The sequence below is a fragment of the Pygocentrus nattereri genome, chromosome 12 (genome assembly GCF_015220715.1).
Source record: "Pygocentrus nattereri isolate fPygNat1 chromosome 12, fPygNat1.pri, whole genome shotgun sequence".
NCBI classification, from domain to species: Eukaryota; Metazoa; Chordata; class Actinopteri; order Characiformes; family Serrasalmidae; genus Pygocentrus; species Pygocentrus nattereri.
In genome coordinates, this window is record NC_051222.1 from 37895676 (window position 1) to 37908021 (window position 12346).

The window sequence follows — 12346 nt, forward strand, 5'->3', positions numbered from 1 at the left end:
TCAACAACATTTACTGAACATCAGATCAAATAAAGTCCAGTTCGGTCAGATTTCATCAACATTTACTGAATATCAGATCAAATAAAGTCCAGTTCGGTCAGATTTCAACAACATTTACTGAACATCAGATCAAATAAAGTCCAGTTCGGTCAGATTTCATCAACATTTACTGAACATCAGATCAAATAAAGTCCAGTTCGGTCAGATTTCAACAACATTTACTGAACGTCAGATCAAATAAAGTCCAGTTCGGTCAGATTTCAACAACATTTACTGAACATCAGATCAAATAAAGTCCAGTTCGGTCAGATTTCAACAACATTTACTGAACATCAGATCAAATAAAGTCCAGTTCGGTCAGATTTCAACAACATTTACTGAACATCAGATCAAATAAAGTCCAGTTCGGTCAGATTTCAACAAAATTTACTGAACATCAGATCAAATAAAGTCCAGTTCGGTCAGATTTCAACAACATTTACTGAACATCAGATCAAATAAAGTCCAGTTCGGTCAGATTTCAACAACATTTACTGAACATCAGATCAAATAAAGTCCAGGTCGGTCAGATTTCAACAACATTTACTGAATATGAGATCAAATAAAGTCCAGTTCGGTCAGATTTCACCAACATTTACTGAACATCAGATCAAATAAAGTCCAGTTCGGTCAGATTTCAACAACATTTACTGAACATCAGATCAAATAAAGTCCAGTTCGGTCAGATTTCACCAACATTTACTGAACATCAGATCAAATAAAGTCCAGTTCGGTCAGATTTCAACAACATTTACTGAACATCAGATCAAATAAAGTCCAGTTCAGTCAGATTTCAACAACATTTACTGAACATCAGATCAAATAAAGTCCAGTTCGGTCAGATTTCAACACCATTTACTGAACATCAGATCAAATAAAGTCCAGTTCGGTCAGATTTCACCAACATTTACTGAACATCAGATCAAATAAAGTCCAGTTCGGTCAGATTTCAACAACATTTACTGAACATCAGATCAAATAAAGTCCAGTTCAGTCAGATTTCAACAACATTTACTGAACATCAGATCAAATAAAGTCCAGTTCAGTCAGATTTCAACAACATTTACTGAACATCGGATCAAATAAAGTCCAGGTCGGTCAGATTTCAACAACATTTACTGAATATGAGATCAAATAAAGTCCAGTTCGGTCAGATTTCACCAACATTTACTGAATATCGGATCAAATAAAGTCCAGGTCGGTCAGATTTCACCAACATTTACTGAACATCAGATCAAATAAAGTCCAGGTCGGTCAGATTTCAACAACATTTACTGAACATCAGATCAAATAAAGTCCAGTTCGGTCAGATTTCAACAACATTTACTGAACATCAGATCAAATAAAGTCCAGTTCGGTCAGATTTCATCAACATTTACTGAATATCAGATCAAATAAAGTCCAGTTCGGTCAGATTTCAACAACATTTACTGAACATCAGATCAAATAAAGTCCAGTTCGGTCAGATTTCATCAACATTTACTGAACATCAGATCAAATAAAGTCCAGTTCGGTCAGATTTCAACAACATTTACTGAACGTCAGATCAAATAAAGTCCAGTTCGGTCAGATTTCAACAACATTTACTGAACATCAGATCAAATAAAGTCCAGTTCGGTCAGATTTCAACAACATTTACTGAACATCAGATCAAATAAAGTCCAGTTCGGTCAGATTTCAACAACATTTACTGAACATCAGATCAAATAAAGTCCAGTTCGGTCAGATTTCAACAAAATTTACTGAACATCAGATCAAATAAAGTCCAGTTCGGTCAGATTTCAACAACATTTACTGAACATCAGATCAAATAAAGTCCAGTTCGGTCAGATTTCAACAACATTTACTGAACATCAGATCAAATAAAGTCCAGGTCGGTCAGATTTCAACAACATTTACTGAATATGAGATCAAATAAAGTCCAGTTCGGTCAGATTTCACCAACATTTACTGAACATCAGATCAAATAAAGTCCAGTTCGGTCAGATTTCAACAACATTTACTGAACATCAGATCAAATAAAGTCCAGTTCGGTCAGATTTCACCAACATTTACTGAACATCAGATCAAATAAAGTCCAGTTCGGTCAGATTTCAACAACATTTACTGAACATCAGATCAAATAAAGTCCAGTTCAGTCAGATTTCAACAACATTTACTGAACATCAGATCAAATAAAGTCCAGTTCGGTCAGATTTCAACACCATTTACTGAACATCAGATCAAATAAAGTCCAGTTCGGTCAGATTTCACCAACATTTACTGAACATCAGATCAAATAAAGTCCAGTTCGGTCAGATTTCAACAACATTTACTGAACATCAGATCAAATAAAGTCCAGTTCAGTCAGATTTCAACAACATTTACTGAACATCAGATCAAATAAAGTCCAGTTCAGTCAGATTTCAACAACATTTACTGAACATCGGATCAAATAAAGTCCAGGTCGGTCAGATTTCAACAACATTTACTGAATATGAGATCAAATAAAGTCCAGTTCGGTCAGATTTCACCAACATTTACTGAATATCGGATCAAATAAAGTCCAGGTCGGTCAGATTTCACCAACATTTACTGAACATCAGATCAAATAAAGTCCAGGTCGGTCAGATTTCAACAACATTTACTGAACATCAGATCAAATAAAGTCCAGTTCGGTCAGATTTCACCAACATTTACTGAACATCAGATCAAATAAAGTCCAGTTCGGTCAGATTTCACCAACATTTACTGAACATCAGATCAAATAAAGTCCAGTTCGGTCAGATTTCAACAACATTTACTGAACATCAGATCAAATAAAGTCCAGGTCGGTCAGATTTCAACATTTACTGAACATCAGATCAAATAAAGTCCAGGTCGGTCAGATTTCAACAACATTTACTGAACATCAGATCAAATAAAGTCCAGTTCGGTCAGATTTCAACAACATTTACTGAACATCAGATCAAATAAAGTCCAGTTCGGTCAGATTTCAACAACATTTACTGAACCATCAGATCAAATAAAGTCCACTTCGGTCAGATTTCAACAACATTTACTGAACATCAGATCAAATAAAGTCCAGTTCGGTCAGATTTCAACAACATTTACTGAACATCAGATCAAATAAAGTCCAGTTCAGTCAGATTTCAACAACATTTACTGAACATCAGATCAAATAAAGTCCAGTTCGGTCAGATTTCACCAACATTTACTGAACATCAGATCAAATAAAGTCCAGTTCGGTCAGATTTCAACAACATTTACTGAACATCAGATCAAATAAAGTCCAGTTCAGTCAGATTTCAACAACATTTACTGAACATCAGATCAAATAAAGTCCAGTTCAGTCAGATTTCAACAACATTTACTGAACATCGGATCAAATAAAGTCCAGGTCGGTCAGATTTCAACAACATTTACTGAATATGAGATCAAATAAAGTCCAGTTCGGTCAGATTTCACCAACATTTACTGAATATCGGATCAAATAAAGTCCAGGTCGGTCAGATTTCACCAACATTTACTGAACATCAGATCAAATAAAGTCCAGGTCGGTCAGATTTCAACAACATTTACTGAACATCAGATCAAATAAAGTCCAGTTCGGTCAGATTTCACCAACATTTACTGAACATCAGATCAAATAAAGTCCAGTTCGGTCAGATTTCACCAACATTTACTGAACATCAGATCAAATAAAGTCCAGTTCGGTCAGATTTCAACAACATTTACTGAACATCAGATCAAATAAAGTCCAGGTCGGTCAGATTTCAACATTTACTGAACATCAGATCAAATAAAGTCCAGGTCGGTCAGATTTCAACAACATTTACTGAACATCAGATCAAATAAAGTCCAGTTCGGTCAGATTTCAACAACATTTACTGAACATCAGATCAAATAAAGTCCAGTTCGGTCAGATTTCAACAACATTTACTGAACATCAGATCAAATAAAGTCCAGTTCAGTCAGATTTCAACAACATTTACTGAACATCAGATCAAATAAAGTCCAGTTCAGTCAGATTTCAACAACATTTACTGAACATCGGATCAAATAAAGTCCAGGTCGGTCAGATTTCAACAACATTTACTGAATATGAGATCAAATAAAGTCCAGTTCGGTCAGATTTCACCAACATTTACTGAATATCGGATCAAATAAAGTCCAGGTCGGTCAGATTTCACCAACATTTACTGAACATCAGATCAAATAAAGTCCAGGTCGGTCAGATTTCAACAACATTTACTGAACATCAGATCAAATAAAGTCCAGTTCGGTCAGATTTCACCAACATTTACTGAACATCAGATCAAATAAAGTCCAGTTCGGTCAGATTTCACCAACATTTACTGAACATCAGATCAAATAAAGTCCAGTTCGGTCAGATTTCAACAACATTTACTGAACATCAGATCAAATAAAGTCCAGGTCGGTCAGATTTCAACATTTACTGAACATCAGATCAAATAAAGTCCAGGTCGGTCAGATTTCAACAACATTTACTGAACATCAGATCAAATAAAGTCCAGTTCGGTCAGATTTCAACAACATTTACTGAACATCAGATCAAATAAAGTCCAGTTCGGTCAGATTTCAACAACATTTACTGTCAGTTTTCTCTTTTTAGATCACATCATGTGAAATAATCTGATCCACTTTCTTCTCTGACTGCTGTTTCTCTCCTCGTCCCTCCCCTGTGTGGTGTCACTCACTCGAGTCTCAGTGCTCATCGTAATGCACAGATGTGATTGGCTGAGCAGCGTCATGTGTATACAGTGCATGTGATTGGTCTGTGACTCTCCGGCCTCTAAAGCTACCGTAAATGCTAGAAAAGCTATGCAGATTAAAATAGTAAAACCCCGCCGAAATTAAATCAGTCTCTACAGTTTATCGTTTATAGGTCCAGGTCTGCATAGGACAGCGTCTGGGTCCAGACTTGGACTGCAGTCCGCTAATTAGTGACCTCTGCCTTCACCAAAACAGTCAGTGTGGTTTGACTACAAAAGAGCTGTTTCATTATGATGAGACTGCAGCTCACTGACGCACCATTCAATCCCATACATGATCATTGGCGTTGTGTACTTTTCCAGTGCGGCCTGCATCGGGGAAACATGTCTGATTTCTATCATCAGTGCTTTTCTTGACAGTGTATCTACCCAAGCTTCTTTTCATTTAATTTATAGTCCTTTTAAAGTAGTACATTCCAAAGCTTCTATAAGATTAAGACTAAACCTGGACTATGGAATTCACTGATGAAACACCACTGACATTGCAGATTTGTCCAAGACTAGACTTCAGTCCTAAGACTGATATACTGATTGCCGAGTCAGAACTCCAAATAAAGCATTTACATCCATAAACTGTATCTAACCTGGCTCAATACTGAACATATCATCCACAGGTCTAGTTCTAAATGTACAATAGAGTTTGCTACAGTGTTGATCACAGTGATGCATGATTATGCTCTGTGTTTAAGTGTGGGTACGGTACCTAAGATCCGTGCTGATCCTCCAATGAGCAGGAGAGTCACACAGACACATGCAATGATGATGACAGAGGAACCTGTTGGAGATGAGAGACACAGAGAGATGAGAACAAACCTTAATATCACATTTAAACCAGCCCATTAAATCTGCTGTCAGAGTTATGATTACTATTGATTTGTTTAATCATAGTGACAGTAAAACAAGAGTCTTTATTTTCCTATTCATGTGTTTCTTTCCTCAAAAAGCCAATTTATGACATGAATGTATAATATAGGAATTTTTACATTTTGTTAGGTCTGGTTGTTTACATGTCAAACAAATACACCAACAACATTGAGAAATCACATGATTAACAGAGAGGATCAGACTCATTGGCAGAAATAGCTACATTTTTGCTTTAGCCTTGAAAGATATAACTGCCAGGGACTGCTTTCACTTCCATAATCCCTCTAAACTTTCTGAGAATCTCCTTAATATTGTTTATTTCTTCATAGCTGTGTTGACATTAAACAAGCTAACAGACAAGTTTTACTGAGCTCTTGTCCACTTGGCCTCACAATTTTCCCTCAGGAGAATTCCTGGTGGTATCTTAAGGGTAATTCATGTAGTGTATATGCTCACATGAAGTTTGTAAGAGCAGCCTGAGTAAACATACGTGTCGACAGCAACAGAGGTTGTCCATAAGCCAATGCATATTAAAGATCAACAGTAAGAGTCTCAGACTGTGCTTTCCCCTTTGTTTTGAATGCTGTTTTCTGCAGAAAGTGAAGCCTGGCAGGAGTTTGCTGCAAAAACAGTCAATCTGCAGCTGTTTGATGACTATTAGACTTTGTGTCCTTTCCCAATGCTGCTACCTGACCTCAATTTGACTTGGTAAACATGGCAGTCAGAGTCACCCAACAACTCCAAAACATCTGCCTATGGTAAAGCATTACAATGGTACAGGAAGTGGCAACTAGAAAATGGCTGCAGCAATGTCAAGGTGGGAGGACCTGGTGAAAGCAGTGCAGCCATCGTCGACGAACTAAAAGTCGGAGCCTGGGAATGTACGGTAACTTGGCCCAGCCTGGGAATGTGGTCTGCTGGGCATGTAGGGCCCATGCACATTAAATACTCGATTAGAGCAAGCACCAGCTGGGTCTGCTTACCAGCGACATAGAGAATATGGTGGGGATCACCTTTGAAGAGTTTGAGGCAGCAGCCTGTGATAGCTTGGCTTTAGATGTATTCCTAAGGTCGGGAAGGCCATTAAGACTCCTAAGACAACTTGTCTGGGAGAGGCTTTACAGTGGGCAGGAGAGATGGAGGTGAGGACATGACAGCGAGTGTGAAGATGGCAAAGCAGAGCGGGCAGACTCTATCCTCAGTGCGGAGATGCTGTGGCGAGCAACACATGACTGTGTGAGTGGTGGCAGGGCAATCGATGTGCTGGCGGTGAAGGAGAGGACACTGTGCCAGTGAATGCTGCAAACCTAAACGGAAGCCAGCTGGGAAGCTTGCCACCTTGGGTCAAGTACATCATAGATGGGAAACCACTCACTGCCCTAATTGACACCAGCTCATCAGTGTCAGTGGCACAGCTACCAACTGGGAAGTGATAACCCTCCAGGTCATTGGTAGCTCAGTTGACATGAGAAGGAAGAGGCAGTTTCCAGTCATGGGTTGACTCATGCCTATACAGGATGCATGCATATTTGGTAAGGATTTCCTCACAGTGGCTGGGGCCATGCACAACCTCAGGAAGGAAGTGCAAGGCTTAGAAACGGGACAAGTAAACCTGTTGCCAGACATGGTGTACTGGGTGTACATCAGAAGCCGGCGCCACAGGTTGTTGTATCGGGATTGCCTCAGAGATCTCCAGAATGATGTGGCACCAGTGCACACAATGTTCTACTTGGTTTAACAGGAAAGGTTTGCACGATTATGTTGGGTTATTTAGTTCTCCTGCATTTGTTCACTAGGTTAATTTCTCTTCTTTTAGGTTCTGCAGCTTGTGCTTGCAGCTGAGGACTAAGACTAGCAAGCTAAAAGTAAGAGCCTAGAGCACTGTACTTTACTAGTCTGTGTGCTGTTCCAGGGTAAATTACATTAAAGCTAAATTATTGACCAGAACCTTGATATGAGCTTCTTCTGAGAACCCTTTTTGTTACAATAATATAGTAAAACATTTGACTTGCTGGCCTTTGGGATAGAAACCAGTCTGTCAAACACAACTGCTGAAACAACTTTATTACTTCATTAAAATAAAAATAAAAAAAAACAAACAAACAAAAAAATCCTGTGAATATTTTTTGGATGCACTGTAAGAGGACAAAAGCGCCACTGCTTGGAGAGGACCTTGAATACAAAGACATTGACATTCATGTCTAAAATGTCATCTGCAAGTTCAGTCCAAAGAATTCACTACTAGACCAAAAAAAAATTATGTTGTATTGTTTTATATTACTTGCTTCATCTTATATTACAATTTGCTTCAGTTTTTTTTGTTGATCAATATTTCATTCATTGTTAAGTAAAATAAATAAATAAACACACTTCATGCACTTTCTTGCTTGTTCCAGAGTGTATAGCCTTGGCTGATGAGATGGATGTTTTTTGAAGCAGAATCAAGCATTATTTTTAAACGATACCTCCAGATGTTTCTTGCAATTAACAAGCTGCCCATTTTTTGTGACAAATATTGTTTCAATGGCTACATTCATCTAAATGGGTTATTCACCGCTGATTACTCTCAGGTTGATATCAAGACTCCACTTTCCTGTCCCTCCACAGGGACATGTTCCAGCATCCTGTAAACTTAGTCGTCTCAAGGCGACCAAAACGTGTCCATGCGAGTCACGGAGAGACTCCGTGTTCTGTGCATCGATTTCACTACGTTTTGCATTTTCACACTCATTTTGTGTTACCTTGTATGTTCTTTTAGTGGGCAGTAGATCATGACACTGCCTCCTGGGTAGCCAGTCACATCAAAGCACCCCACTGGACCTGCCAATGAAATAAAAGTTTTAATTCATCTCATCTCTTAAGTGCTTCCGAATTCTCTTCTACAGTGCTGCATTACAGCACGCTGCAGAACATTCAGCTTCAATATAATGTACATCCCTTTTCCAAAAAAGTTGGGACCCAAAATGTAATAAAAAAACTAAAAAACGCAATGATGTGCAAATCATTTGAATCATATTTAACAGCCATTTGTAGCCGGGGGTCCTAGAGAGCAAAATTAGCCTCACTCTCTCTGGGTGGGTAGGATGGACCCCCCCTTCCCCCTTCCCCCCAATGCTCAATGCAAAGCTACTTAGCGCAGTCGTCTGTTAGCTGCTGTAACAGATCTGGGTGGTTCCTCCGACTCATACCAGCGCAACACACACACTAACACATCACCACCACGTCAGTGTTACTGCAGTGCTGAGAATGATCCACCACCCAAATAGCACCTGCTCTGTGAGGGTCCATGGGGGTCCTGACCACTGAAGAACAGGGTAACAGAGTATCAGAGAAACAGATGGACTACAGTCTGTAACTGTAGAACTACAGAGTGCAGCTATACAGTAAGTGGAGCTGATAAAGTGGACAGTGAGCATAGTAACAAGGAGGTGGTCAGAATGTCTTGCCTGATCGGTGTATAACACTTGTTATCACTACTATTAATTGTCATGTCACATGCCATCATGTTTGATGTCATGACAGCTTAGGTTACATGCAAATGTGTGCTAAGTGTACTCTAGTAAGCCACTGTGACATCAAACTTCATAACACCTTTCAGGACAATTACCAGCAATAGCAACAGGACATTATTATATTACTCAACAAAACCAGTCATGGCAGTTGGCTATGACATGTATATGGCAGGGTTACGTCAATGTCATGTAGCAGGGTTCAAGTATATTGTTACGATATTTCCACGTTCTTGGAGTTTGCAGTAAATGGCCAGTCACATCAAAGCAGACCACTGGACCTGCGAATCAAACTGAAGGCTCTCATTCATCTTTCTGATAAATTTCTCTGGTTTTTCTCTCAAAATCTCAACCTGCAAGTTAAATGTTAAAGGCACAGTTTGAGTGATGTATAGTACAACATCTCACCTGAGAGCAAGTAGAGGGTGTAGACAAGGAGGGTCCTCATCCTGATCTAAATGTCAGCCTCTGGGATGTTTTCGTAAACGTTAATTCTGTAAAATACCCTTTTCTTAGGCTTTTCTTGGTGGCACTGCCTGTTAGTTCCTCTTTCTGTGGAATATCTGAGATGTGTTTGACTTCACAGCTCCTCCCATTAACATCAGTGACCAAATGTGCCACCAAAAATGAAGTGGTGAATGGCTTCATCAGTGCAATGACTGCCAGTATTCCTGATGCATTAGAGACTCAATTTGCTACCACAACTCTGTTACGATAAGCCACGGTTAAATTTCTTTGTAAGACATTAATGATCATTTTCCGCCCATGCAACATTCTACAGGCTCAACACAGCAGCTACAAAGCTCCAAACTGCCAAAGTATGGCATGCTAACCCGTCTGTGTGTCCCTCAGTTCTACTCTAGCTGGAGATCAACCAAGTGTTAGCATCAATGGGATTAATGGATACTTCCCCGAACAAGAGGACTGACCATTCATAATATTTTAGGTTCAAACTTTCTTCACTTTATTGAGCTGAAAATTCTGGGCTCCCACCAGAGAAAACTATCAATGCTAAAAAAGAATAAAAATAACGTGAAATTTGAATGTTCACATTCACATTTCATGGCACCAGAAAACAAGAGTTTTTCATCGCTTTCATCGCAAATACAACTTAAAAGCTAGCTAAAAAAAACTACTAGAAATAAATGAAATCTAACTGGAACAGCAATGAATATAAACTGCTTATTTTAATCTTGGCTTAGCTCTGTACAACTGAATGTGATGGTTTTTTGTCAGAATCTGACACAATGATTTCTGTTAGTTGGAGGTTCCGACTCAACGTAATGGTTGGACTTCCGCTGGAGTTTACAGTAGATCGGAGTGTTGCTGATAATGGTCTGCCTTTCATAACCACATAATCTCCTTCAGCCTGAAACCAAAGCACAACACAATGTACATATTTATCAGAATCAGGATCAGGATCCTTTATTGATCCCAGAGGGAAACTGCAGTTGTTACAGTTGCAACTGTTTATGTAAAAGAATAAACGCTTTAATAATTTAAAACAAAGATAAAGAGAAATTTTCAAAATGTACACAAGACTTAAGTTTTTATGAATACAGTAAAGTGGTGGTGACTGTGATAATAAACAGGAATCATCTAGTATAAAGTAGTTCAAATTATTTAAATTATTTAAATGATTGCACCTCTGAGTTTTTGCACACTATTATTATTATGACCCATATGAACAGGTCGGTATTGAGTTTTGCGCAGATGATCCACACTTTGTGAATCACACACTGAGGGAAGAGTTATACAGTTTGATGGCCACAGGTAAGAATGACCTCCTGTGGCGCTCTGTGGTGCATTTAACACATCAAATGGAGACATATGTATAGTTGTGGGTAAATTATTATTATTATTATTATTTAAGGTATTAGTCTCCTGATGACTTACACTTGATGGTTAACCTTAAAGACACAGTAAATAACTGTGAAGGGTCTAAAGAAGAAAGCTTTTGAAAAGTCAAGCTATGTAAGGGGAGCCAAACGTCTACTGGACACTGTATCAACACATACGAAGGCTAGCGTAAGTATTGTCATTAATAATGTTCATGGATGCATACAGGGGTTCTATACAATGTATCCTTGTATCAGCACTGAGCTGTGAAGGCATTTGAACCATGTCCAGTCCAAATAGCAGTCTCACTTTATTTTGACAGTCCACTATAGTTCTATATGGATTATCTACAGAGGTGCAAATTGTTAACAAACTACCTGGGAAAACTCAGTTGACTCTAAACAATAGTGGGGTTTGGGTTAGGATTTGGACCAGGGTGGGGATTGGGCTTTGGGTTAAGTATTAAGTGATACTTTTTTAATCCCACAAACGAGGAAATTCCACCTCCGCGTTTAACCCATCCGTGAAGTGAAACACCACATACACACTAGTGAACACACACACACTAGGGGTCAGTGAGCACACTTGCCCGGAGCGGTGGGCAGCCCTATCCACGACGTCCCAGGGAGCAGTTGGGGGTTAGGTGTCTTGCTCAAGGACACCTCAGTCATGGACCGTCAGCCCTGGGGATCGAACCTGCAACCTTCGGGTCACAGGGCCAGCTCCCTAACCTCCAGCCCACGACTGCCCCCAAACTTGAGGTTAACTTTAGCGTTAAGATTAGAGCCAGGTTTAGAGTTAAAAAAATGATGGTCAATTTAGTACAAATGTGGTTGAATGTAATTTGAAAGTAAATGAAGTATCTACAAAGCATCTAAACTGGACTATCCAAATATGGATATGATGAGAAGTTAGGACTCAGTTTCCCACGAGCCTTTTCACTTACAGTGTCATTGGTTTTGGTCTGTGTGGTGGGAGAGCCTGCAGAACAAGAGAAGATAGGAAACTCTCAGTAGGTGAAATCTACTATACAGCACTGAAGGAACATTTCTACCAAAGATGATACCATAGCTAAGAATAAAGAATGAAACAGACCACAGGCTTCTCACAGATCGCTAAACTATTAGTAAGCAGGTAATAAAGCCTTAGTAAATAGTAGCACACCATTTGTAAGCAGGCTTAGTAATGTGTTATAGTATAATAAGATACGTTTTAACATTGCATTCTGTAAGTTAGTCCAAACATTGCAAGTGTACTCGTATGTCATGTGTTCTAAACATCTCTGCATGTCCTGCTAATCAGAATTCATAAACAGCTGAC